This window comes from Ailuropoda melanoleuca, chromosome 14, assembly GCF_002007445.2.
Source record: "Ailuropoda melanoleuca isolate Jingjing chromosome 14, ASM200744v2, whole genome shotgun sequence".
Lineage (NCBI taxonomy): Eukaryota > Metazoa > Chordata > Mammalia > Carnivora > Ursidae > Ailuropoda > Ailuropoda melanoleuca.
In genome coordinates this window covers 91860570-91888045 of record NC_048231.1, presented here as the reverse complement: position 1 = coordinate 91888045, position 27476 = coordinate 91860570, and the positions used below count along the sequence as shown (strand labels likewise).

Here is a 27476-nt window from a genome sequence, read left to right as displayed (position 1 = left end):
TGCACAGTGATGGAGCCAGGGCCTGATGTTAAACACAGGCCATCCACAGGGCAGCCCAGCCCTTACCATGAAGTCAGGGTTGCTGGAGGAATAAGCTGTGGTGATAGATGATGAGTGATCACTAGGGACTACTAGGACCTCAGGCTGGAAAGATCCATTTGGATTCATGTATAGGGCCCAGCCTTTGTTTTCACACACGTTTAACTCTCCTGCACAGCATATCCAAGTGTTCTTGTCTCTTTAGGAAAAAACCCCAGGATGGGACAATTCGATGATTTTTTTTTTTTTTAATGTACCATGCCTTGGGCTTCTCAAGAAGAACATAGTTTTAGCACTATTTTTACCTTTACTTTACCCAGCTAATCCATGCTCCCCACCCTTATTCAGTGAAGCTAGAGTGAAAAGAAAAATGAGTTCTTAGAAGATTGGTCATGAAAAGGTTCTCATTTATGCCCATGAGGGAAAGGGAAAAAGATTTCTAAGCTTGGTGCATTTTTTTTTTCTTTCTTTCTTTTTCTTTCTTTTTTTTTTTTTTTTTCTGTTGTCCTAGCTTTTTGTCCCTGCAGCGGGACAAATGAATATAAAGGAAAAATCTACGTCGAAAAAAATATCTTTAGAAGCTTTGAGAATAATAAATGTTAAGTCTTTGGGATAAGGAAAATTGAGTCCCTCTATAATGCTCTGCAAAATATATTCTAGGGGATGCAAAAAGAGATGGAACAAGAAAGTCACATTAAAGTCATTTACCAAGTCTGAAGCAGAAGCAAAAATCAGACATTCAAAAATACTTGTATTCAAAGATTTAGAGATTTGTCTGAGAGAATGCAAAAATTGATTGTTTACTTCATAAGGGGTCTACAGATGTTTCTGAGAGATTGTTTAATGTATGCTCTTGGACTTTAATAAAGAGAAAAGTGCACGATCAGTTTTGAGTAATGGTCCCTAGAACACAGAAAGGGTCACTCAGAAAATGTGTAAAAATTGTTCATGGGCCAGATATTTAGAATAATTAAAAGCAGAGGCTTCTAAGTGATAGGGGAATCAAAAGTCCAATGCATATTCCAAAGAATTGGAGATCATTTCCTCAGACACATTTTTATGACCAAGAAAATCATGCTTACAAAAGCCAACTAAGTGATATGGAAATTTAAGAAAACACGAAATGTAATTAAAAAATTCAAATAGAATCAAGCACCATTATGCTATTACTCATTTCAGAGTCAAAGATGAGTGAGTAATGCAGTGAAGAAAAGGGTTAAAAATTTGGGCTAGGTCAGGAAAACCATTGATCCATCCATTAAGTCAGAAGCAGGCTCTTAACTCAGCACCTGCCCTGTACCAGGTGACATTGAAGACAGAAGAGAAGGAAAAACCTCACTGTCAGGAGGTTATATTCTAATGGGGGTAGACAATAATAAGCACATAAACAAAAACAACAAAATATTTCAAATACCAAAACATGCTATGAAGAAAATAAACCATCACAACAAATATGAAACAAAATAACAGATGGGGAGGTACTGGAGATGAAGTGGACTGTATTTCCTAGAGAATCAGATAAACTAGCCTGCGGGAGTTGACATTCGTGCAGAGGCTTGAATGATGTGAAGGCATGACCCATGCAGCCATCTGGAGAAAACAAGTTAGGCAAAAGGAACCAAAAGTGCCATGATCAAGGGATAAGAAGGAGGAAGAAGTGTTCGAGGGATAGAGAGGCTAGGATGCCTGGAGCATGGAGAATGGAGTGAAGAGTTTAGGAAATGAAGTCAAAAAAATCACAGTGCTTAATTTTCTTGGGTTGCAAAAATAGACTTGTGATACTGTCTTGAACAAGGAGATGAGGACTACTGGGTGAGGATCCTGGGAAAATGATTGTTTTTCTGATTAAAAGTCACAGACTCAACTGGCATGTAGTACTTTCATCCTTTGTTTCTCTTCCTTCCTGCCTGGAATATAGACGTAATGCCTGGAGATAGAGCAGACATTTTGAAGCTATGAGGACAAAAGCTACGTAGTAAGGATGGCAGAGCAGGAAGCCAGAGATTTAACGATTTAATGAGTCTTAATGATTTTGTTGAGCAGCTGTACCAGGCCTGCACTGCCAATCTCTAGACTTTTTTTTTACATGAGAAAAAAATAAACCCCCTTACTTGGTTAAGGGTAAAGTGCTTACATCTCTTGCTCATTTAAGTGTTAGTGTTTAAGCCACTATAACTGGGTTCCTAAGTCACGAAGCTAAAGTGTAAGTGGTCACGGGCTACGTCATGTAGTGTTTATTGCCACAGTAAAGATTTTTGCACTTCATTCTAGTTGCAACAGAAAATCTTTAGAAGGTTTTAAGCAAAAGAGTGATACCATTTAGTTTGTTCTTGGAAAGTATTCTGTCTGCTGTGTGTAAATTAGACAGCAGAGGCAAGACGGAAGCAGAAGGAACCGTTAGAAGGCCGTTGCAAGAGATTATATTGTTCCTTCCATTTGTTTTACAAGTATTTTGGTATAGTTACGCCTTCAAAAATTAGATGTTGTAATAGTATTATTAGCTAGGTTGTTTGACAAGTTCCTAGTGTCTGGGAATATAGGATTAGGGGCTACTTTTTGTAGCACATACTTCAAGGCCTGACTTGTCAGCAGTGCAGGGATACTTGGGTGTCTCCTTTTAGCTTCCAGATGTTAAAATGACGAGAGTTAATTAGTGGTTATGTACTCTGTCTCTCTGCCTGATCTAGCTTATCCTCACCATTGTAAATCTCCCTCCACCTTATTTTTTTCTCTTTTTTTGTTTCCCTTGCTAAGGATCATTAAAACATTAGCCAGAGCTGTCCACTAAACTAATTGAAGGCCGCCAGCCTGAAGGATTGTCCTAATGAAAAACAAGGGACTTAGAAAATTGATCAAATTGGGTTTCTTAACTGCCTGTGAATTGCTATTAGCTTGGGAATTAAAATAAGGACCAAAATAAAAGGATGACATATACTCAACCTACAAACTAATGATTAGAAAGTTCTTTTTTCCTATCTAGGCTGCAGAGGAAAATAAATATTTTACTAAGAGATAACATAATCTTCATTTTAGTATTCTATTATAGCTCAATAGAATTAAGATTTTGTTGAAATAATATTTTACTTATAAGCACCTAATTACAAATATCTGATTTTGAGTTTAAGGAAATATAATCTATATGAGAAAAATGTTGAAAAATAAGTAAAAGACATAGGTGCACTAATACTATATAGTGCCCTAAAAATATCTTGAAAGTAGGAAAGATGGATTGCAGACACTTGCTACATATTGTGGAGATCCAAGAAATAAGTGACAATTCTAAAAAGCGTCCATTTTAACTATAAATGACAGCTGTATTTTCAATGGGTATAAGAAGCCCTAAGTATTTCTTTCAATACTTGCATGTAGCACTGCAGGATTTTCAAGCCAGAGAACCTGGGTTCAAGGTTGTCCCTGTGGACTTTGAGAGGTAGGGTCACTCCTCCCACTGGCCCGGGGCATCCCAAGGCCAAGAGCAGTTTCCTGAGTGAATGAGGAAACACGCTCAAGGGGAAGAAAGGCCTGGACAGTGCAGTCAGGGCTGGCTATGGGGGGCCCAGACTTGCTCCCTCTTTTCTGCTCTCTGTCTAGTATTGCTCTTTTCTTTCTCCGTCAGCCTACACTGTGACCTTTATCTGATTTTTAGTTACGTTAATTTATGGGACGTTTTGTCCAGTTTGGGATCCAAATTTATTGATATTTCTGTACATAAAATCCACTAAAACAGACTTCCACATAAATCTTTACCTTCCTTTATGGGGGTTTGGCAGTGTGGTATCCACTTCTTCATGTTGTAAGTAACCGCACTTGTTTTTGTCTTTACTGTCTTACAAAATCTGGGCACCATGCTCTGGTGGATTTTATCAGGATTTTGTTGGCCCATTTGCATAGATGAACAGAAAGTACTATTAGTGACCACCGTGAGCTGTAGGTTTTCTTAAAATTGACACTTTCAGAAAAAAATGTAATATATAAGATGGCCATTCTTTCCTTTTGTTTGAATCTGAAAATCTAGCTTCAAGTCATTGTTAACCTATCATATACAAGGCAGGTTTTATGGACCTCTGGAGTCCTTCTATAACAACAAGGAAGATACTATATCCAAATTTCATAAATTTGTTTATTCCGTTCATATTTATCTAATGTATACATAAATTTTATTTCCACTTACATTATGTTTTCTTCTTTTTCTGAAAAAAAAGTCATGTTGGTGCATTTATTGAAGGTTGAGAAAAGTAAGATGATTTGAACTTAAGATATTTTATTTCTCATGCTAGCTTCATGAATTAAATGGAGAAATATAAAGAAAGGGGGGGTAATCAGAAGGGGGAATGAAACATGAGAGATTATGGACTATGAGAAACAAACTGAGGGTCTCAGAGGGGAGGGGGTGGGGGAATGGGATAGACTGGTGATGGGTAGTAAGGAGGGCACGTATTGCATGGTGCACTGGGTGTTATACGCAACTAATGAATCATCGAACTTTACATCGGAAACCGGGGATGTACTGTATGGTGACTAACATAATATAATAAAAAAAAAATTAAAAAAAAATAAAAAAAAAATAAAAAGAACTTTGAATCCTGTACAAGTGTTGTGACAGAGATTTTCAAATGTTCATAAAACCCCATTTTTTTATCCTCCTGGCTTACAGATATACTACATTTTCCTTGAAGTTAGGTGCAGCCATGCGACTTGAGTTCTGAGCAACGGAACATAGATAGAAACAATGCCCAACTTGTAGGCCTGACCTAAATGTCCCACATGTGATCTTTGCCCTCTCTTTCCCCAACCACTGGCAGAATGGAGAAGACTCCACAGACATAGAAGAGGACAGAAACAGAAAACCGAAGAATTATGGGTCCCTGAGACAATGCCTGGAGGACAGCTGCCCAGAAAAGCGACTAGACCAGGAGCACCCATGTCGGACTATGGTGTGAAACAGAAATAAACTTTCATAGTGTAGAACCTTTATAATTTGGGAGGTTATTTTGGCAGTTAGCTTACCCAGACTCAAAGAGAGAATGTTTGGCATAAAGTTCATTTTAGCAATATTTGGACATGGATCAAGCTATTCTTGCTGACAGATCTTGGGAGGTCCCTCATTTTGTCCATTGTCTAAACCTTTACTTAGAGCTTCTCATCATTTTGCAAGCCACCATATTTTCCCTTTTTGGCTTAAAACAACCAGACCAGGATGTCTGATTGACTTAGTCGTTAGAGCATGAGACTCTTGACCTTGGGCTCATGAATTCAAGCCTCTTGTTGGGTGTAGAGCTGACTCAAAAGAAGAGGAGGAAGAGAAGAAAGAAGAAGAAGAAGACGATGAAGAGTGGGAGGAAGAATAAGGAGGAGAGGAAGAAGAAGAAGAGGGAGAAGAGGGAAAAGAAGGAGGAGGAGGAGAAGAGGAGGAAGAGGAGGAGGAAGAGGAAAAGGAGGAGGAGGAAGATGAGGAGGAAGAGGAAGAGGAGGAGAAGGGAGAGGGAGGGATGGGGAAGGGGAGGGGAGGGGGAGGAAGGGGGGAAGGAGGAGGAGGAGAAGGGGAAGATGAGGAGTACATTGATCTTGATGAGCATTGAGTAATATATGGAACTGCTGAATCACTATATTGTACACCTGAAAATAATATAGCACTGTACATTAACTACACTGGAATTAAATTTAAAAACAAAACAAAACAAAATAAATGGAGAAATATGGTCTGAAATTAGATAAAATTTAGTAAACATAGTAACAGATTTTTAAAATATTAGTTCAGTCTCAATGGGGAGGACTCTCTCTAGTGATGGTCTGGATGTGCTCTTTTATGAACAAAGTTCCATCCACCCTGGTATGCCTTGGAGAGTCCCAGTTTAGTGCCTGTGTCCCAGCACAGTTTTTTATAGCACTCCATTTCACTCTGAAAAGTGTCCTGGTTTGGATGACAAATCATTAGTCCCCCTATTTACAGGTGGCATTTTTAACAACAACTAATGTGAAGTTAGAAGTACTTAAAATGTGTAGGTAACTCAAACCTAGGATAGGATAGCCCAAAGCATGCCAGAATTAAAACCAAAGATCTTGATAAGCTGGACAGATAAAATAGAAGAGATAAAATGTATTAAGGTTTAATGGGGTGTGGTGGAGAGGAAATTACCTTTAGATCCCCAAAAGTAATTGTCTAAGTACGATATGAAGGGAGTTGAGCTTAAAAGCTGTTCATTCTAAGAAGACCTGGGGATTTTAATTAACCAGAGGCTTGCATGCTGTTTGGCAAGAGTGTGATGTGGCTAATCACACAGCAAGGAAGGTAGTGCTTCTATTGTTAGAATAGTGTCTGGACCCACACTCTCCAATAGAACTGTCTGTCGTGATGGAAATGTTCCATATCTGTGCTGTCCAGTATGGCAGTTACTAGCCACATGTGGCTACAGAGAGCACTGGAGAGGTAGCTAGGATGGTCGAGCAACTGAAGATTTAATTTTGTTTAACTTTCATTAATGTGAGTTTAAAATTAAATAGCCATGTGTGGCTAGTGGCTGCAGTACTGGACGGTGTGGGTTGAGATCAAGGGAGATCTCAGTGGGGTCTGGGGTTGGCAAACTGGGGAATGGCAGTTGAAGGGTATTTGATAGGTTGTGAGCCTGCGAGGGACCATTTAATTCAACAGAACAGAATTTTAATGAACATTAAACTAAGTGCAGAGCACTGTGGTAGACACTATAGGGTATTCAGAAGCAAGTGAGGCTGTCTGTGCAATTATAGATCTTATAATGTCCTGTTGAAACCAACAGGAACACAAGTAAATGAATCACTAGTGCTGGTATTGCAATATTAAGTCCCTTTTATGGGAAGCTAGGGGATGGAGTAGTGAATATCAACCTATGGATTTGAGAAGGTTTTGTGAAACAGGTGGGCTTTGAAGAGTAAGTCAGGTTTGGAGAGATAGAGACCATCATTTAGAGGAGAAAAGGCCCACGGTAGGGAATGATAGGATCATGGAAAAGGATGTGTATTGGTGTGGATTGCACCAGGGGGAAGACGGTGGGAGGGAAAGCTTGCGGTGGAAAAGCTAGTGCCGCTCTAAAGACTTTGGACTTTGTTTTATTTTTTTAATTTATATTTATTTATTTATATTTATTTATTTATCAGTTAAATGAATATTTCTAAGTTGGAAATCAACTTGTTTTTGTAGGGGCACAGATCATGGAGGTGACTGGAAGTGAGGGACAGCGGTTACTAGGGTCATCATGAAGTAGAAACCATGGGCAGCAGTTGTGGGTGACCAGATTAGAGGCTAACTGGGAGACCATACTGGCCTTCTTTATCCATTTGAAGAGTCGGTCGAACAAAAGGGATGAGTATTATTTCATGTAACACTAGAGGACTGAGGGTTGCAAACATATGAAGCCAGATTTTGGATCAATCAAGTGAGTAAAGTTCTTACCATGAGAGCGTCTATGAACGGAACCAGATACCTTATAAAATGGTAAGTCCTCAGCCACCTGAAGATTTTGTGCTGGTAAGATAGGGAAGCAACTGGTTTCCAGATCTTGAGATTTCAAGGACTGGTCAAAGAAAAGCAATAGAGGGGTTGGAGCTGCTAACTCTTAATTTTGCCAAGTGAGAGTGTTAACTCTCCCCAAACATCATCATCTCGTATTCACACCAGTTAAGAAAGTTCACTACAACACTCCCTGCTCCCCAAACAGGAAGAACATCATTTAAAAATAAAGAATGGCCCATTCCCAAGGAAAGACAGTGGCCACCCTGATTTGGCTCCCCACTCGTCTCTCCCTCAGATGTGTGCTTTGCATCTCTGAAAATTTTGGCCTTCTTGTAGCCTGGCCAGCGCTAATAAGCAGTGATATTTAAGTTGAAGTAATAATTAGTATTTGTTTAAATCTGATAGGCAGCTAATGTGTTCCAGTAGCCAATGTAATTATTATTTCTTAAATTTAGGTTGGGGAAAAAAAAATCATCACTGTTGAAACAGTGTTATGAGTAGCCCCCAGGAATTTAACAGTAACAGTTAAAGAAATGAGATGGTGGTCCAGGTACAGAATGATATAATAATTAGTACAACAAATGTCATTTATAAAGCCTCCAGAAATAGAAAAAAGAGAGACATACCAGCCACAAACAGTTATCATAGAGGGCAAAACTTTCCATTTCTTTATTATCATAAATCGTGAAGCCTCATTGATGCATATTTTATCACAGCACTCTTGCCATATGTGATCTGAAGTTTCCGAGCATATCCCCAGGGACCACAGTTCCTGATATAGATAATCAAGAATTCCTTTTATGCTCCTCTCCACACTGCCAAAGCTCAGATTGAAATTAGCATCCTTTACAATGAAATACCAGTTGCTGTCACAAACAGACATGACAGCTGGAGAGAGAGGCCTGTTTATCCAGTGATTCTTCACGTCTTCAGTTCATTATGGTTTATTAAGATGTGTACTGTAAGCTCCTGAATGGAGAGTCGTTGAGTTTTTGCACAGTGATTATCATTTGAATAGAGGCATCAAGAAGCTGTTCTCAGATGGGAGTGGGGGGTGATAAAGGTCAGAGATCAAAAAATCACCATAATAAGCATCTGCTTGAAACCAATCATTTATTCCCTCCAAACATGTCTTTCTAAGATGGTATTTTCTCACTCTCATTGTTTGAAATGTTACTCTCGGATGGAGAGCCACTTGAAAGGAACTTGGTGACCCATACTCAACTTGCTTCCGGTACTTAACTATGTTACATGCTAGACGCTTCTGTGTGTTATCTCAAGACACATAGTCATGACGTCAATCTCATGACCTGGGTAGTAGGAATATATTTTAAAGAAAAATATCAAGGTACTTAGCCAAAGTCATACAACTTACACATAGATTTAAAAATTCCAAGCCTGCTGCATTTTAAGCTATCCCATACAACCTGAAAAGTTTTTTTTTTTTTTAAATTTGATTTTGCAGTTACTTTTATTGGCTAGAGGTAGTAAAGAGGCATGTGGTCCCATCTTCTTCTAATAGTATTTGCAGTTACCATTTATTGTGTGTTTCCTCTGTGTTAGGGAAGGTGCACAATGCTTTATACAGATAATCAAATATAATTCCTTCAAGGTTGGCATTATTACTCTCACTTTTCAGAAGAGTGAACTTGCTCAGAGTGATGAAGTAACTTGTCCAGGGATGTAAGTAACTAGCTCAGAAATAGTCAGGAACAGTGATCTAAAGCCCATCAGACTCTGAGGTCTGTTGGTTAAGCCCCTAACCAGTGCTCCAGGAGCTAATGGTCAGGGGGAGAGCGACACCCACATCCACAGAAAGAGGGGTGGTTTATGATCCTGGGACCAGCAGCAGCCGTACTCGGGCTGTCGGGTTCCCGAGATAGCGCACTTAACAATTACACAGCACTGCTATGTTGTGTCTCCTGAGACTTGTTGGGGAGTTTGCGTTTCATGTCACAGAAAAAGTGTGGAGCGACTGACAATTATGTGGTATTCTCCCACCCCCCAACCCCCCTTTCCCCCATCCCCAGTGCCACCAAACTGGGTGAGTTCATCTAAGCACCAAGACGCTTCCCAGTAGTTAAGAAAAGGGTGGGAGCTGTGTTCACATACAGAAGAGTCCCATTCCTTCTTCCAGCCACATAGGAAGAGTACATTTCCCAGTCTCCCTGCTGTTAGCTTAAGGTCCAATGGCAGGGTTCTGGTAGATGAAGGACAGTTGGAAGTGATCTACCCCATTTTCACGACTAACTGTAAAACATCCTGAAAGACCCACCACACCTTCTGCCTCTCCTTCTCTGCTGATTTCAAGCAAGATTTCTGCCCCCAGATGAAGCAGACCCAAGAGATGGAATCTGTACATTTCTGAGTCATTTCTTGAAGGAAAAGCACTCACAAGGACCGTGTGATAGCCGGTTGAACTGTGATGTGAGCGAGGCCTAGACTACCAGCATGTGAAAGCTCTGACATTTGGTGTTTTTGTTCTAGCAGCTAGCACGTGTTACCCTAAGTCCTGCTGATAGTAAACGCCGCACCCTTTCTCTTGCCAGCACACAGGGAGTTCAGTCAGGCTTCCTTTTGACTGAGGAAGGACTCTTTCTTGAACTCACCCTCCATTTGCATAACCGCCTTGACACATCAACTAGAGACCCAGGAGTCTAGTCCTAGAGCCAAGGGGATCATTGAAGGGAATTCAGTCTTGTCAGAAAGTTAGGGGTCCTGCTGGAAGAAATGGAAGTTTTGGAGACCAGCAATAATTTCATGCTAGAAATGTGAAGAAAAATGACAAGGGCTATAGAACACAAAGCCAGTAGAATGGAGAGAAAACGCTAGATTCTTTTGATATTTCTTAAGACCAGGCAACAACAGACATTACCAAACACCATGAAATGCAGTGGCCACCTAAGGCACTGTGGCAGGTGACTGGGGAGGTGGAGCACCGTATGGTACTGGCAGGACCAATGGCACAGGCCCTAGAATCCAGTTTCAGGTTTGGCAACTACTGTGTAGCCAATAGGAGTCACTTCTACCCAGTGGATTCAGACAGTATTCCAGGATTCCTTAATGCCTGCGTCAATCCAAATGTGACAAATACATAAATAAGCCTTATTGGTTGAAACATCACTGTTATGGCTCAAATGTATTTATCTGCCTCGAATTCATACGTTGAAGTCCTAACACTCCCAGGGTGGCTATGTTTGGAATAAGGAAGTGATTGAGGTTAAATGAGGTCACAGGGTGGGTCCTGATCCAATAGGACTACTGTTCTTACAAGAAGAGACACCAGCTCTCTCCCTCCCTCTCTCTCTTTCTTCCCCAACCACACATGCACAACGAAGAGATCAGGTGAGCACACGGTGAGAAGGTGGCCATCTCCCCTAAACACCAACTCTGTCAGGGCTTGATCTTGTACTTCCGGCCTCCAGAACTGTGAGAAACTGAATTTCTGTTGTTCTAGCCTCCCCATCTGTGCTGTTTTGTCCTGGAACCCCTATAGACTAATACGCCACCTTTGGCTGTGATTCTCTAGTCATTCATTTAAATCTTCAGCTGCTGTTAGTTTATGGAGCTATGTGCCAGATTATATTGTGGCAAGCTACAGTTGTGGGATTGATCAAAACATCCAGTTTTAATATTGTTTACTCTTCTCTTTCTTTTCTTTTATCATATGCACATGGCAATTTAGGAGTCTTATATAGTACTTTGGCCTAATTTGGGATGTTGCTGCGTTTGGGTTTTAGGCTTGGTTTGAAGAGATATGGCTTGAATGAACATGTTCTTATTCTCAGTGCAAAGCCTCTAGATGCTGATCTGTAGATAGCCATGGGAAAGTAACTGCCATTGTTCTGTGTGGGAGTGAATTTCTAAGACGTGCACACTAACAACAGTGAAAAGGGCATACTTCTTTACACGGCAAAAAGAGAATGGAGTCATTATGGAATCTGTAGGAAACATTCATTAAGAACTTAAATTCCCTCTAAATTAGCCTATTTCCTGGATAGCTCATATTCATGCATCTTAACCTGGGAAGACATATTCAGAGAATGACAGTGTTTTAGGTTCAACGTGAAAATGAGTATTTCAAACTGCTAACAGTTAATGAACTTCTCTAGGTTTCCCTGGAAAAGTGGCCATCTCCAGGACCTAATTCCAACTGTTTGTTTTGGATTTGGGCTGGATTTGTTAGGAGGCAGATGGGGAAAGTCAAACAGAAGATTTTTTTAGCAGGTAGGGCACAGAGAACAGATTCGCCAAAATACCACCTGGTGCTGGGAATTCAGAGATGGAGACATGGTTAGTTGTTCTGGTAATTCCTGTGTTTCTCGAAGCCACGCCTAAAGAGTATACATTTCAACTCCTGCTGTCTTCAACCTTTAAATCACAGCCCACGTGCACTTTAAAAATAAATTTACTTTCCCCGTACATCACAAAGCTACACCTAGATTCTAAGGAGCAAACAAAATGTAATTATTCATATTTTTAAAAAGCTGAAAACTTTCCCCCTTTTCCACACAATGATGCTTTACAGCTCCCTCCCAACACCCTTCCTAACTTCCTTTGTTCCTTTCTTAGCTCTAATTGTGCTCTTGTGCCCCTCTCCTTCCACCTTTGCAGCCCCTCCTTTCCTGAAATCGCAGTGACAATATGGAGTTCTCATCTTTCTGTGGTTGCATAGGTCAGACCCCTGACAGGAGGGCGGCCTTAGAACAGTCCCAGCATGGAGCTGATGCAGAGGAATGTTTTGGGGGTAAAGTACCAGGCCATCGGCGTTGATGAGTCCCCACCATTCAGAGTGGGGAACCCTGTGCCATAGAAAAGGAGCACATCCCCTCTCTGTTTTGAAGTTACGACTCAGTTGAGAAAATATACCTCTGAGCCAACCACCATCACTGGTAGAAACACCATCAAGCATGGTGCCCAAATGTAGATTAGTACAGGGAGAACAACAGAAGCTTGGGGGTGGGCAGAGAAATCTATGGCTAATTGTTTGAGGTCTCATCCAGGAAGAGATGTTTTGAGTCATCTTTTGGCGAAAAGGATCAGAGATGGTTCCAGAGAAATGTGGTTTCCTTAAGAAGTGGGAGTGACATGAGCAAGACTGTGGTAGAAACAGTTCCTACGAGTGGACGAGTAAGGAAAGTGACTTAATTGGCAGGGAAAGTCCATACTTCCATTTAAAAACATTTGTTGAGATCTGAAATGTCCCAACTAGACCAAAATAGTATGAAATCAATTGCAGCCAGAAGAAGGGTGGTTGGCAGATGGTGCTGAAAACATGAAATAGCACATGTGAAACTAATTTGCAAAGACAGGGCTCTATTCATTCACCCAGCAGGTAATCTTTATTGCTCTAGTCATCGGCTAATGAAACTATATTGGGTTCTTTAAATAAATGGAACACTGGAGGTAGGACAATTGATAATAATTGGTCCAAAACACAACATGAATTTTAAGAAAACAAAGCAACATGTCCGTCTGAAGAGGAAGCAGAGTGTTATCTATGAATTTCTCAGAGTCTCTAAAGAGCTGCATAGGGAGTTCCCCCTCCTAAATTATATTGAGAAAACGCTAGATGATCCTGGAGGGAGGCCATATGAGAAGAGGGTTGAGAAAAGATAAGACACAGTGTGTCTGCTCCAAGGAAAATCATTATTTCAAGTGTATTGACAGCATCTCATCTCCTTAATTATAGCTTTGTTGACAGCTATTCACTTTGCATGCATAGAATCCTTTTGAAACAATTCATATTTCAATTTGCCTGGAAACCAGGGAATTGTTTAAGAGAGGTGGTATTTTGTTTTTGTGTATCTGATAGTGGTAAACAGTCTGGGATATTAGGTCTGGAGTTGTGTTACTGGGGCAGAAACTTCCCAGGTTAACCTCAACACCTCCCCCCATTCCTTGCCCTCAGACTCAATACATTTATACAGTCACAGGAGCTATAAGGGAACAGAGAGCAAGAGCAAGAACACAACCAGAGGCCCATCCGGTTATCTAGCATACCCAGAAGAAAGTGAGCCCAGCAGTAATCTGGGGGTTATGGTCCACCGGCACCCCAGGACAAGTAGAGAGTTGCTGAGCTAAGAGAAAAGGAGGAATGAAAGACGTTTTCAGGCTTGGGCATCTGGACTTCACTTATGAGACTTGTCTTTCTAAAAACTGAATTGCTAGATAGCAGAGCATACCCGTATTCAAGTCAAAGGCCCCACACACTTCCCTAGTCAACTGTAAATTATTTCGGACCATTTACAATTTCACATAATCCTGACTTCTGTTCTCTCAATTAGTGTAGATAATGTTCATTGAATTAAACTATGCAATTAACCTCCTATCTACCTAGATTCCCCTTTTTGGCCAACCCTCAAAGAAAGATGTGCGTGTCAAACTCACATTTTATTTTAGTATTTTTGTGTTCCTTGAAAAATTCTACTTACTCTCATAAATAAAGAATACTTGTCAGAAGCTACGCTTTTCAATTTTTTAAAAAACAATTTTTTTCTGGGCTCCTTCCATAAATTGTTTATTGTTCAATATGGCTGTGACTTTTCAATGCAGTTACTTATTTTTGATGCCTTCAATTTGGTTTAAATACTTCTTTTTCCTAGCACCAAATGTATGAAAGTCTTCTTTTTATCTCAAAATGCAAGAGTTCTCTTTGGTATCTTCCATAAGATATTAATAATGGTGAGGTTGGGTGGGAAAGAGAAGGTAGCAGATCCCTTTAACTTAAAGGCTGCATATCATAATGAAACTCCTAATAATGGCACATTTCCTTTCTACCCTTATGAGAAATAAGGCCGTGCCTTAGTGGCCACTCTTTTTCTACTCTCCGCATCACTAACTCCTGCCCCAAGTTGTTCAGATCCCTTAGCTAGTGACTTCTAAAGGTGTCATGACTTAAGGGCAGTGACCTTCTTAGAACTTTAAGGGCGGAGATTGATGCCATATGGCTTTTGACACACATTGACTCAAAAAGCTTGGAAATCCAGGGTCAAGGTACTTGCAGCACTTGCCTGGTACATTCCTCAGTGTTCACAGGACATTTCTCTCTCAGGTCAGTTCCTGGTTTATTCTGTCTGAGTCCCCTGAATAACCCATCGAATTTTGCATTTTGGGTAGCTCATGTGTGATTGGGGATGTGACTTCATGGTTTGGTTTCGTACTCTGTGCTCCACACTGCTTTGAGTTGCAGAGATGTTTCCTGTGACTCATGTTCATTTAGGAGACATCTTCGTTCTTGATTTAGAATATTTCCCACCACAAAGTACATTGAGGACACTCTTTTTATAAAGGTTTCCCTATGGAATAACATAAAAACCTTGGGGGAAATCTGTGAATAAAACATCAGTGTGCTAACTGATCTCTGTTCCACTTCACAAAGTCTTAAAAACATTCTTCAAACCACAGTTGGACATGGGGGAATGGTACCCTGATGAGTGACTGTTCTAGTAAGGGGCTCAGCAAGACAGTTCTTTTAGACATGTGCTGGGTGGGCTGTGAATGTCCATTTCATTAGTGACAGATGATCACTATCATCCACAGAGGAAGGACTCCGTGAGCCACAGGGCCTAGCGAAGCCTTCTGCCTTGTGACAAAAGTGCCACCTGCAGAGAGCTGCATCGGATGCCACCTTCAGTCTTATGATAAGTGCTCAGGCCCCTTCCTACAACTGCCTTTATGCTTTGCAAAAATGATAAACCTAGAATTACGGCTTCATTGCGCATTGAAATGCATGTAAGCACCAGGGCAGCAATAAGTTTAGAAAGAGAATGCTGAACTGTGTTTGAAGTCTTGGGCTGATTCTTGTCTGGAGCAGTGGGCAAGAAGCAGCACTCCCTGAGAATAGGACGTGGCCAGGTGGAATTTGTGAAGTTCATCTTCAAGAAATCAGAGTCACAGATAGGCTGAGTCCAGTGCTGTACAGCAGAAGAGTTTAGTTTCTCAGCATCTTTTTGGCAGTGAAATAATAAAGGCATAGAAAGTAGTTTTAGAAATCAGTTTGGTTTTACGGAACAGCCAATAAGATAATCATAAAGCAGAAGATAATCCATCAAGATAATGAGAATCAGAAGAGAATACAATCTCTAACGATATAACTGTCTAAAAAACTTGACCGTGAGAATTTCCTGAATTTGTGGAAATCAAAGTTATCAATCTTGTTTTCATACTAGTACTTTTAGCCCAGAGGCCTGGGTTCTAATTCTTTAATTTACAGAATGGTATCTAAAATGCTATTACCAAGTCTTTCTTCTATAGACATAAAAACAAAACAAAACCTGAAAACCCTGTTTTGCTCATTTACTTAAAGTCAACTCATAGCAATTTGCACTATTTGAAGGGGGCAATATCATGGATAATAGAAAATGGCAAATAATTTTTTAAATGTTGTATTTGAGTCTTTGGAAAATGTTTTAGGTATTTGCATTTAAATAGCCATATGTCTCAAACTCTAGAAATTGCTAGCATTTCAAACAAAATAGTGTATCCTTGCTGAAAGGATGAAGTGGTATGCTCTGTATTTATGAAGCAGACTTTGTAACTCTAGACTGACTCAGTTTCACATAGTAAGACTAGAATTAGTGGCTGTGTAATCTTGAGTAAGTTATTTAACTTCTCTGTGACTCAGTTTCTTCAGTTATGAAGTGGTGATGATACCAGTTCTTACTTTATGGGGTTCCTATCAGGAATAGATGGGAAAAGATGGGGGATACACTTTACACAAAACTTGGCACACAGGCGGTGACTCTTACTCTATATGATGATACATGGTAAGATTCTCTCTGCTGCTTATTGTATTTTATTTACTCCTATAACTCTAGATATGTGGGTTAGAGAAAACATAGGTCTTGCTTTTATTAAAAGAATTACACAGAGTAGTTTACAGATCAATAATAACCTATAAGAAAGAGTTCCAGTGGTGCCTGGGTGGCGCAGTTGACTTGGGTCGTGATCTCAGGGTCGTACACTGAGCCCCGTGTTGGGTTTGCGCTCAGCCCGGAGTCTGCTGCTTGGGATTCTCTTTCTCCCTCTATCTCTCCGCCCCGAACTTGTGCTTTGTCTCTCTCTCAGAACAAGCAAATAAATGAAAAGGAAGAGTTCCTATACACCGAGGGCTTACAAAGCATCCTGGAGAATGTCTGTCTCCCATCTGTTCGGGCTCAGACTCCCATAGGCCAGTCATCTGCATATTTTCCCTCTGATGACTGAGAGCTCGCTACTCCCTAGGGGAGCCCATTCCAATGTAGGACAATTCATCATTAGGAAACTTGTCATTATGCTGGGATAAAATTTGCTTCTCTATAGTTTCCGTTCAGAGTCCCTGGTTCAGTTGTCCACAGCAATTCAGAATAAATTTAATTTCTTTTTTTTTTCTTTTTTTTTAAAGATTTTATTTATTTATTCGACAGAGATAGAGACAGCCAGCGAGAGAGGGAACACAAGCAGGGGGAGTGGGAGAGGAAGAAGCAGGCTCATAGTGGAGGAGCCTGATGTGGGGCTCGATCCCATAACGCCGGGATCACGCCCTGAGCCGAAGGCAGACGCTTAACCGCTGTGCCACCCAGGCGCCCCCCAGAATAAATTTAATTTCTATTTTATGTGAAGATTTTCCAGATACTTGAAGATGACTATTATGTCTTTTCTATGTCTGGTCTTTTCTGTGTTGGATCTGTCATTTTGGAGACCTTCAACTATTTCTCTCATCTCAAAGGCATGTTTGTGAGCCCTTCACAGGCCAGTGGATATATTCTACAGACAGAACTCAGGTAGAGTGTGATGAGTGGAACAGAATGGGACAACTTGGATGCACCCTGATGAAGGCAAAGGAAAGCTGGGGAAGAGTTGTTATCAAGAGGTCTGAGTGCCAGCTCTGCCTTTCCTTAGCTGACAGAGGCTGTGGGCATGCCATTCAACCTTCACATAGTCTATTTTCCTCTTAGGCATTTGTTCATGTGAAAATTCATCTTCTTAGATCTAGCCCATCTTATCAACATTTTGATTCCATTTCTTCTTCGAACATATTATCTTTCCTTTCTGGCATCATTAAATTTATAAATATGATTGGTGTACTGTTATGTGCACTTCCATGCCACTAATTAAAGTGAAATGTAAAACGTGCCAAGTCCAACAGAGGCCTACAATAGAGCATTCGAAACCTATACTAGGTTATCCATAATTTCATTCATTTATTAGAGAAGTATTTATTAAGCAGTGACTATGTGCTAAGCATGATGTGTGTTCAGGGGATGTAAAGATGAACAAGAGAGTTCCCATCGCTGTCCTCCTGAACTGGAGTCTGGTGGACAATCTGTTAATTGGCATTTTTGGGCATGGTGGTTTAAAATTTTTTCAACCACTGTACCAGTCTTTGTTGGTACAAAGATAAAATCACAGCAATGTCTTGGTCACCCAGTTTAATAGCGAAAGATATTAATATTTACTTAATGATTTTTACTTAATAATTTATTCTTTGAAAGTTTGTCTCGTATATTTTTAGAAGTCATGTGGGTAATATAACTATGCAAATTATCTATATTATTATTTGGGAAATGGATGACATACCCTTAAATTGAAAATGTGCATTTTGATAAGCAATGCATGGATGTTGAACTTTGCTCCTATGGTGGTGGTTCTCTATCTGGGGTAATTTTGCTTGCCAGGAGACATGTGACAATGTCCAGAGACATTTTTGGTGTGCACAGTCGGGAGGAAGGAAGCTACTGGCATCTAGCAGGTAGACGTGCTGCTAGGTGTCGTACAATGTACAGGTCAGCTCCTTTCTTACCTGTCCAATAAAGGGTTAAGAATTATCTGGCCCCAGATGTCAGTGTGGAGGTTATAAAACCCTGCTCTGGGGGAGCCTGGGTGGCTCAATGGGTTAAGTGTCTGACTCTTAATTTCAGCTCAGGTCATGGACTCAGGGTCATGAGATAGAGCCCTGTATTGGGCTCCGAGTGCGGGAGACTGCTTGAGATTCTCTCCCACTTCCTCTCCCTCTCCCCACCCCACAGTCTCTCTTTCTCTCTCTCTCTCTCTAGAATAGATAGATAAGTCTTTAAAAAACAAATCAAACAACCCCGCTCTAGGGGCGGCGGTGTACCTGCATGGTTAGAACTACAAACTGGAGAGTCCCAGGTTTGAAATCTGCCCTCAGTGACCACCTAACCTTGGACCTCAGAGCTTGCATATGCAAAATGAAGATGGTAACAATGCTGTCTTCACCGAGAGGACTAACGAGGTCACGCATGTGAAGCACTTAGTGTGGTGTCTGGCAGAGAGGCAAGGACTAAATAAATGGTGGTTACTTTTATTGTCTGTCTGCTTTCTCTCTGAATACCACGCATTTCAATTGACACAAGCAAACTACTGTATATATAGATGTATCCAAAGAAATGGATGGCACTTCTATATCATGAAGAAATCTGTTGTTTTCCTATGTTTAAAGAAACAACCCTCAGCAATTTGATCTCCAAATGTTCACCAGCCCATGAATCGGATGATAGCCTCTGTGCTTAGCTGCCTGAAGTATTCCACTGAGATGCTGAACTGCCAAATGGATTAATTTTTTAAAGACTACTTGAAGATTTGATTTCCAAATACCAGTATGCCCCCCGTTTTTAGACAGACATAAATGTTCCCAGTGTTATGGAGATGAGAGCACAGGCGAGGGCTAAAGGTAGATAAAACTGTAACACTTCAAACTACCATGTGAATGAAAATCTACTCTGACCGCTAGATACTTTTTGCTTTAAATACGGTTGGTAGTGATATTAATGATAGCACAAAAAATGTTGTTTATTATCTGTTTATAAGATGAACATCCTTGGGAGTTCTTGCCAGTTTGTGCAAATTATGGGCACAGATTTAGATTCTAATTCAATATCCAAAAAAACTTTTCAAGACCCCTGCTCTCCAGTGTGGCTGCTGCTTTCAGTGATGTGATGGTGGTGCCTTGAAAGTCATCCTTCAGATGAGGCCTTGGACACAGGGAATGGAGGGATTTGAAGAAGAGAGAGATTGGAACTTGTATTATTTCTTGCATTAGAAAATGAAGACAAGGCAACCTTTGGGCCTATGTGTGGGTGGGCACAGAGGTGGCTATGATGCCCAGGTGGTTTCTCCGGAACCGGAAAAGGTGGTAAGTAGGTGATACCGTGCACTCTATATGTCTATCCAAAGCATTTTCATGGAAAAAGACCTTAGATACAGAGATTGAGTGTTTACTTCCCTCCGTTCTGATACTTATATCAGAGTGCTGATAATCTTTCAAATTAAAAAAACATGTATTTGGTTGCCTTTAGAAATTACTTCTAAATGAAATTCCTTTAGTCGATTTCTAATTAAATTGCTAAATGAAATTACTTTTGTTGGTTTAAAACAAATTATGGGAAGTTCATTGATTACTCATGATATGTACAAATTAACCACATATTAGGACTTGAGGGATTCAAAGATATTGACTTTATAAAATAAAATAAAGTGATAATGAGTATGATATGAAATGTATACTGTCCCTTCGGGAAAATATTATGTGTACAATAGCTTTAACTGCCGATTTTTATAAATACACCTAAAATACATATGTATGCTCGGGTGCACGCTTAAAATGTCTATCCAACAATTTATATCAACTACTACTTAAAAAACTGTATTATAATTTGTTGGTGAAAAGTGGAAACCAAAGTTTGGTTCCATGCAAAGATATCCACTAGAGAACAAGAAAGCTGTGCTGTTCATTTTTTCATGCTATTTTGACCACAACCTTAACTTGGATCCTAGTAAACAACTCTCTCTGGGAACAAGGGGTAATTGAATCTTCATGCTAATTCTATCCTGGTTTTCTCTTGACTACTAGCTCCCAATTATGCCAACATATTACACTATGTACTGTTCTCTAGGAAAACACTAAGACCACCTTGTTTGTTCAACTAAGGTCAAACCTGAAAGGGGAAAAAAAAAAACCAGGCTGATGATTTACCTATAATGGACATTTTAGTTCCTCATGGACACCTGTTTTTTTTAGGTTTGTTTAGCTTATTTTAGTTATAAATCAGGTGCAGGAGCAGTAAATGTAAGCATATTGGCCACAAGTAATTTCAATGTGCATTTCTGTCCTTCTGCCAGATGTTGAACCCAGTGTTACGGGTGCATGGTTGACCATTTGGCCATACATCAGACAAACTTCAGCGACAACCAGAAGTAGCCATTGCCATGGAATGGAATTATTATTTTATTAATAACCCTTTAATTAGCTGATACAGGAGGGAACATGCAGCCATTTAGTCATAATTGGTCTGATGAATCCTTAGTACTTCAAGGGTAGAATTTGTGTGACTACTTCTTGGGAATAATAACCATTTGGTGAAGTGTCATCTTTATTCTGAAGAGTAACTGTGCATTTTTAACAACTTACATATGTGTAAACACATTCAATATTTAGGTAAAACTCAAAAACACACCAAAAGAAATGGAAGGCCTTTAAATTTTTCCCTCTTTTCTTAACTTCCTCATATCCACACCAGAATGAACATGCCAATAATTATTATTATTATTGGTCATGGGCGTATCTTGCCAATTTAGAGAAATAATTTAAAGAAACAATGACCAAGTATTTCACATAAAATATTATAAATTCATCTAACTTGATAATTCCATTAATTCTCTTTTATTTTCCTTCTAAAAAATGAAATCATCCCATATTTATTGAGAATCTACTACGTGTAAGGTTCCAGCTAGGAGCTATAGAACTACAAAGAAATATCTCTTCCTTGCAAGATACCTCCTTGCTCTCAACATGGTCAAGGCATTAGTCGGAATAGGGGCCGGACTTCTAATTAGATTGTTAAACGCTCTTATAAATTACAAAAATATGCCCATTTCAGACAGTGCTGTGCATATATTTGACATTTGTGCTTTGCAGGATGTGACCTGCCCTTACTGCTTTGGAAGAAGAAATGAGTGGTATTATTACAACTTTACTTTGCATATTTTAAAAAGATCGACCAGTTTATAGCTTCCCTTACTCTTTTATTGCAGTTATTAACTGATATATTCCCATACCAAATGTGCTTTCTTTTATGATTCCTTAAACTTAAAAAAAAAAAAATTGCATATACCTTGAGGGGAATTGGAGCATTTCTAGTTTGTGTTGCACTTGAGTAATGCTTTGAGTTGAATATATTTGGGGTTCTAAAATTAAGTTAATCCATATGTAATTAGGAACGTTCTTAACTAGACAGTCCTGGTTAGCAGGAGATTGGCAGGTTATTCTGAAAAACTATTTAGCAAACCATGAATAGCAATTAAATGAGAAAAGACTAAATTTCTCTTTAAAATGGGTTGTTGCCATAATTTAATGTGGCGATATGATTTTCTATTTTTAATTGCTATAGACGGTACGTTTCGTAAAGTATATTTTGTCATCTGAAAGCTAGATGGTTCCATAATTTTGCACCACTTATGCTATTTAACACTCAGTTAAGTATTCTGCCTTTGCAATCCCTTTTGATTCATGATGGGTAAAAGAAACTGAAGGTTGGTAAAGGTAGTTTTGTACCCCTTTAACAAATTGAGACCAAATGCGTATCTTGGAGAAATGAAGTATTTCTTTTCATGAGACTTTACGACCTTATGTAATTTAGTATGCTTACTTTATAACACAGTGCTTTTATTCACAGAACAATTATACTTAAAGTTGACACTTAAAGATGTTCTTTTTTTTTTAAATTCGAATAATGAGAACTTTGCTCCATATTCCATGTCAATATGAGGATTCAGAGACGGTTTAAACCTGATGAATAAATACATCATTCTTCCTTCCCGCCCCTGATACCAAGTACTTAATGCTCTCCACAGTCCCTTACTCATTTCTTATTTGCAGAAGTCATTTTAGAAGGAATTTATGACAGTGCCATCTTTTAGTAAATAACAATGTCACAGTCTACTGCCTATAATAACTAGATGTTCAGCTGCTTAAAATCACCTTTATCACTTAAAATATGTTTTCTTTTGTCTCTAAATCAGCATGAAAATACAGAGGAGGCTATTTCTTCAATTAAATGTGAAAGATTAATCACTCGGCAATTTGCTCCACAACAGAAAATAATTAAATGTCAAAAATGGAATATTTACTTCTTAAACTTTAAATGCCTGTGAAAAAAGTATTGGGGAAGCACACAAATTTGGTGCTATTTGCATATATTTTGATTGAGCTGCAACCAAGGTTAGCACCTAGCTAAAATCTAGTAACTGACACCGGGATTACCTAATGCTTTCATTCCTACTGTAGTTCCTCATACTGTTTTTAGAAGATGCCAGAGTCTGTCCATAACCAGAGTAGAACCTGGAGGGGAAAAAATGGCAGCAGTGGGTCACAGTTGCAGTGTTCCCAGTGTTCTGGGGATATGAATATTGCTTTTTTTTTTTTTTTTAACCAGGATTTCCAGAGTACCATCACAGTGAAACAAGTGAAGATAAAAGTGATGTGTTACTTTTCTATTTCTCCCTTGCTCTTATTTTTGCTGCTCTGCACTACTGATTCCAACACCACCAGATCAGAATGAACAATTAACTGTCTAATTATTCTAGTCACAGCAGCCCACAATGAAATCTTTATTCCGTGTTTACAGCAATCTTTGGCAGAGGCTGTCTTGCTGTTTCTAAACTAAGAAGAACTGCCCTTTGGCTCCTCTGGGCATCAGCTGCCTTGGTTTCAGCCTCGGATGCCAATAATCAGACTTCTTTTTCTTCCAAAGTGGACATTTTTTTTTTTAGGGTGAAAAGACCTATTCTCATCACCCCCCCATATATTCTGGCTGATTTATGTTCTAGCCACTGCAGCTCTTCCTTCCGTATCTCTTTACATTTTTCCTCTCTCCATAGAACACCACCAAGCAAAACCCCATTTTAAGTCCAAAATTGTAAAAAATGCTTAAGCAAAGAGTGTTCACTACTATGAGGGAAGGAAAAGTACAACTACTGGTTTATGGGTAGAGGGAAGTCAAGGAAATCCCTCCTGCTTTTCTAAACTGCTCATTTTCAAGCTCAAAAGGCATTCAATAACTTCTCCACCAGGGGAAAACATACCCACTTTTCAGTGGCTCTCTTGATTACTTCCAACTATTTACTTAAATTCACCAACAGCTGCACATCTTTGAGAAGCTTCAGAACTTGGGGGATATTTACAAATATGTAAGGGGCTGAGGGAATACGTCTGAATCTCTTTGAAATAGCAAGAGAAAACTATTCTACTGTACAGTCAGGGACAGAGAAATTACCTCCAATCCAAAGACAAGAGAAAGGCAGTACCTTAAGGGAAGGGAGGAAGAAAAAGCACCTTGGTTAGCCCTCTCTGGACTGATGGTGTGTCCTCCTGAATCTGAGAGCAGATGACTGCCAATGCTGGGTCTGCTGCCCTACGCTGCTCAACTGTTTTTTTGTTTTTTGTTTTTTTCCAGAAGAACATTTCCCTGCTCTGCGAGGATGATGGCATCTTTTTTCCCATTCCAGTCTCCAAACCCTATGTGATGGATCCCCTAACAACTCTTGGATCTCCCTCTCAGCCCCCAGCACTTACTCCATTCGCATTGCCTTTCCTGTGAGAACTGGGTCATAAAATTTTACAGGGGAGAAAGGTAGAAGGGGGCGTTTCAGTAGTATAAACACTGATTAAATTCCTGGGCAACTCTCCCCAAATGAAAGATAATTTTTCTACAAGTATGCACAAGAATGTCAAGAATGCTAAGTCATTTTTATGTTTGTACTTTCCTTTTCCGTTTTAATTTTACACTGCCACATGGCACACAAGCTAAAAATGGATCTCCGTAACCTGCAGTGTAGCAAACTTTTCACAAAACATTAAAATCCCGTATTTTATAGATTGTCCTTTCCCAGGATGCTCCAAGCATTTTTTGGATACGAAATTAGATCATCTCACGATAACTGTCCTATTAGAAAGGCATGGCTACTCGTGCATTGGCAAATAGGGAAAGTCAGAAGCCCTGGAAAGGAAAGGTCACACCAAAGTCAGTGGCGACAGCCTTAAGTAGTCTCTGAGAGTTTGGTTTTCCAATTTATACTACTCCCACTTGCTCTTCATTTGTCTCTCTTTTTGCTCTGGCAGGAAGGGATGCGGCCAGTGAGGAGGCTTGACCTCATCTCCTGTACTTGGCTTAGCTCTGACACGCTGTTCTCCCACACTCTTGCCCTGTTTTCTCCGTCATCAGCTGGCCAGCTCTCACCAGGGGCCAAGCCACGAGGAGGCAACCGCAGGTGCCCTTGTGGCTGCCTCCAGTGTTGGGAACCGAAGCCTGCCCCTGCCAGGTCACATGCCCAGTGGGGCTGCGAGGGTCACTCGAAGATAAAAATTAATTTCCAGTGTATATAAATACATGAAAGGAAAAAGCTGGGTCATGGATGGAGTTCATAATTGGCAATGACTCCACTGCTCCCCGGCCAGATAAGGCTGAGGAAGGTGAGCTGATAAAAGTACAATACCCATCTCTAGCATTGGTGCCATCACAGTACACAGTCGCGACTTCTTGTTTCTGTCGTTTTTAAGTAGCTCTGATTTCTTAGCTGTGTCCCTGACACCACCACAGCTCTGAAGGGTAATTTCCTTTGGTGGGAGGACATCAGAGACTAGCAGGGATCAGGGGACATTTTATTTTGGGAGGGGCAGACTCAGTTTCCAGGCAACCTATTAACAGTCGAGAGACAAAATACTTCCTGGCTGTTGTGCCAACAACAACAACAACAACAGCAATACTAATAGTAATAGTAATGACAATTGCAATAATAAAGGCGCAGTAAAGCCTGAATCCACCAGGATCCAACCCCCAGGTGTTCTGCTGCCAGCCCTCTCTCTCTGTCAGGTCTCAGCAAAAAAAAAAAAAAAAAAAAAAAAAAAAAAGGCTCTGGCAATGCCTCCAGGCTGCCCTCCAGGTTCCAACCCCCACCCCACCGCCCCCAAGGTGGTTAGCCAGGCCGAGTCTCCGCTTCAGCTAAGTCCAGTTCGCAGTCTCTCCTGTTGCTAAGGGCGGGCTGGGACTCCGCGTTAGCGTTTCTTTTACAAATCTGCAACTTTCACCCTATCCGACCTCCTACCAGCCTCCTCACCCCAGCTCTCACCCCACGGCAACCACAACAAGCAAAACCCAAACACCCCGCGCGCAATTCAGAGCTTTCTCTGGGAGTGTCAGGGCCCGGAGACAGGAAATCCGGGGAGTTGGCGATGTCCGGCAGGTGGCGGCGACCCGAGTCACCACCACATTCTCCTCCCACGGCTGAGCTCGATCGGGGGTGCGGCGAGAGGCGCGGACGGCGACCGGCCCCGCAGGCGCCCGAGCCTCTCCGAAGCCTTGGTCTCCGGTCCCCCTTCCCGGCGCGCATCCCCGAGTTGGGGACGCAGCCAGCCCTCGCCCATCGGCAGCCAGAGGGAGGCCCCGCCGCCCTTGGGGCAAACGAGGGCGAAGCCGGGGCCAAGCACCCCCGCGAGCCGCGCTCTTGGGTCCTTCGTCCCATGCCTCCGCGCGCGCAGCCCCCGCCACCAGCGCGCAGCGTCCTCCGTCTGCCCCGCTGCGCCCCAGCTCCCTGCCCCCCGGAAAGCACTCCCTAGCCCGGGCAGCTCCTTCACGTCCCCTTCCCCCAAAGTCCGAGGAAGTCCAACTCCTACCGGCCCGCAGGCTTGCCGCGGCCGCCGGTACCTGCGGGGAGAGCATGGCTCGGAGAGGGACCGAGAGCACCGGCGGGGGGCGGCTGCCCGGAGGAAGGGGGCACCCGGCGCCCTGTGCCGTCCCGCTTCCGGAGCTCGGGCACAAACGCGCGGGGCCCCACCCGAGCACTCCCCTTTACCTGGTACGGCCGGCGACTCTCCGGGGACGTTCAGTCCAGACTCCTTCGGGGCGGGCGTCCAGCTCACATCGTTGCCAACCCCGCCGGGCGGCAGGTGTCCCGCTGGGTCCCTTCGCCCCCGCTGGCGACGTGCCCCCGCCCCCCCACCCCCCTACCCCCTCTATCAAAAGTGTCACAGCTTTTCTGCCTTCGGATCTTTCGCAAAGTCTCCGCGCGGTTGCCAGGAGTTGGGCGGCAATACCAGGCGCGCCAACCCGGCGGATGCCCTGCCCCGCCCTCCCGCGGCCCCCTGCGCTCGGCCCGGCCGGGGAGAAGAGCCGCCTCGTCGCGGTCACCGTCCCCGGAGCGCGGCGCGCGGTCCGCCTCCCCTCCCTCGCTCCTTCCCTAGCCCGAGTGGCTGCCGCCTGCCTGTGCCGCGGGTCCTCATTCCCCTGCTCATGAATATTCTGACAGAGGCTAATGCCGTGGAAGTAAATTGAATTAGCCAATTGGTGCCAGGAATGTGCGCTCCTTCCTTCTGAGGAGCTGTCTGGAACCCCACCAGATGAAAGCAATTAGAGTCCGGTTGGCACCCTGTGGTTGAGAGCAGTGAGGGGCAAAATGGGTTAATTTTTTAAATGCAGTTTAGATACCACATTTAAATGTTTAAACTCCTCTATTGGCTGAGAGAGTAAGGAAACGTTGAGAAGGAGCAAGAGGAAAGGAGGCAGGTAGTTCTGGGCTCAGGGGGGATGTATCTACCCCCAAGCTCCCCCTGAAGTTGAAGTGACTTATTCTGCATAGATTTGGATTCTGGAAGAGGCAGTTAATGAGAACTGGAAAAGATAGGCAAACAGGGTCAGAAAGGAGATGAATAGCAACCTGGGTTTAACCTTGACCTTGAGGATGCAACAGACATAATTTTCAGGAGGAGGAGTGGGGAGAGATGGCAGAAGGAGAGGAAAACCTCTATCATTTACTTTTAAGAATTTCTCCAGGTGTTCTCATTTTCTTCCTTTGGTCTCTAGCAAAACCATAGGGTTTTAAACCTTTGGGTGAAGTAGAGATGGGACAGAGTTCCCTGCAGGACAGTGGTTTCAGAGGAGGAAACAGACTATCCTCA

At 41.6% G+C, this 27476-nt stretch overlaps 1 protein-coding gene across 4 annotated transcripts in view; it reads right to left on the bottom strand.

Moving 5' to 3' along the window:
- Positions 1 to 26490, bottom strand: part of CDH20 (cadherin 20) — a 215768-nt gene extending 189278 nt beyond the window's left edge. For 2 of the 4 annotated variants that reach the window (XM_034642849.1, XM_034642848.1), the window contains exon 1: positions 26375 to 26489. The gene's annotated coding sequence lies outside the window, so the exon portion shown is untranslated. Of the gene's footprint in view, positions 1 to 26374 lie in introns of all 4 variants that reach the window. The other 2 variants (XM_034642847.1, XM_034642850.1) reach the window with 2 other exon arrangements.
- Positions 26491 to 27476: the final 986 nt, after the last annotated feature.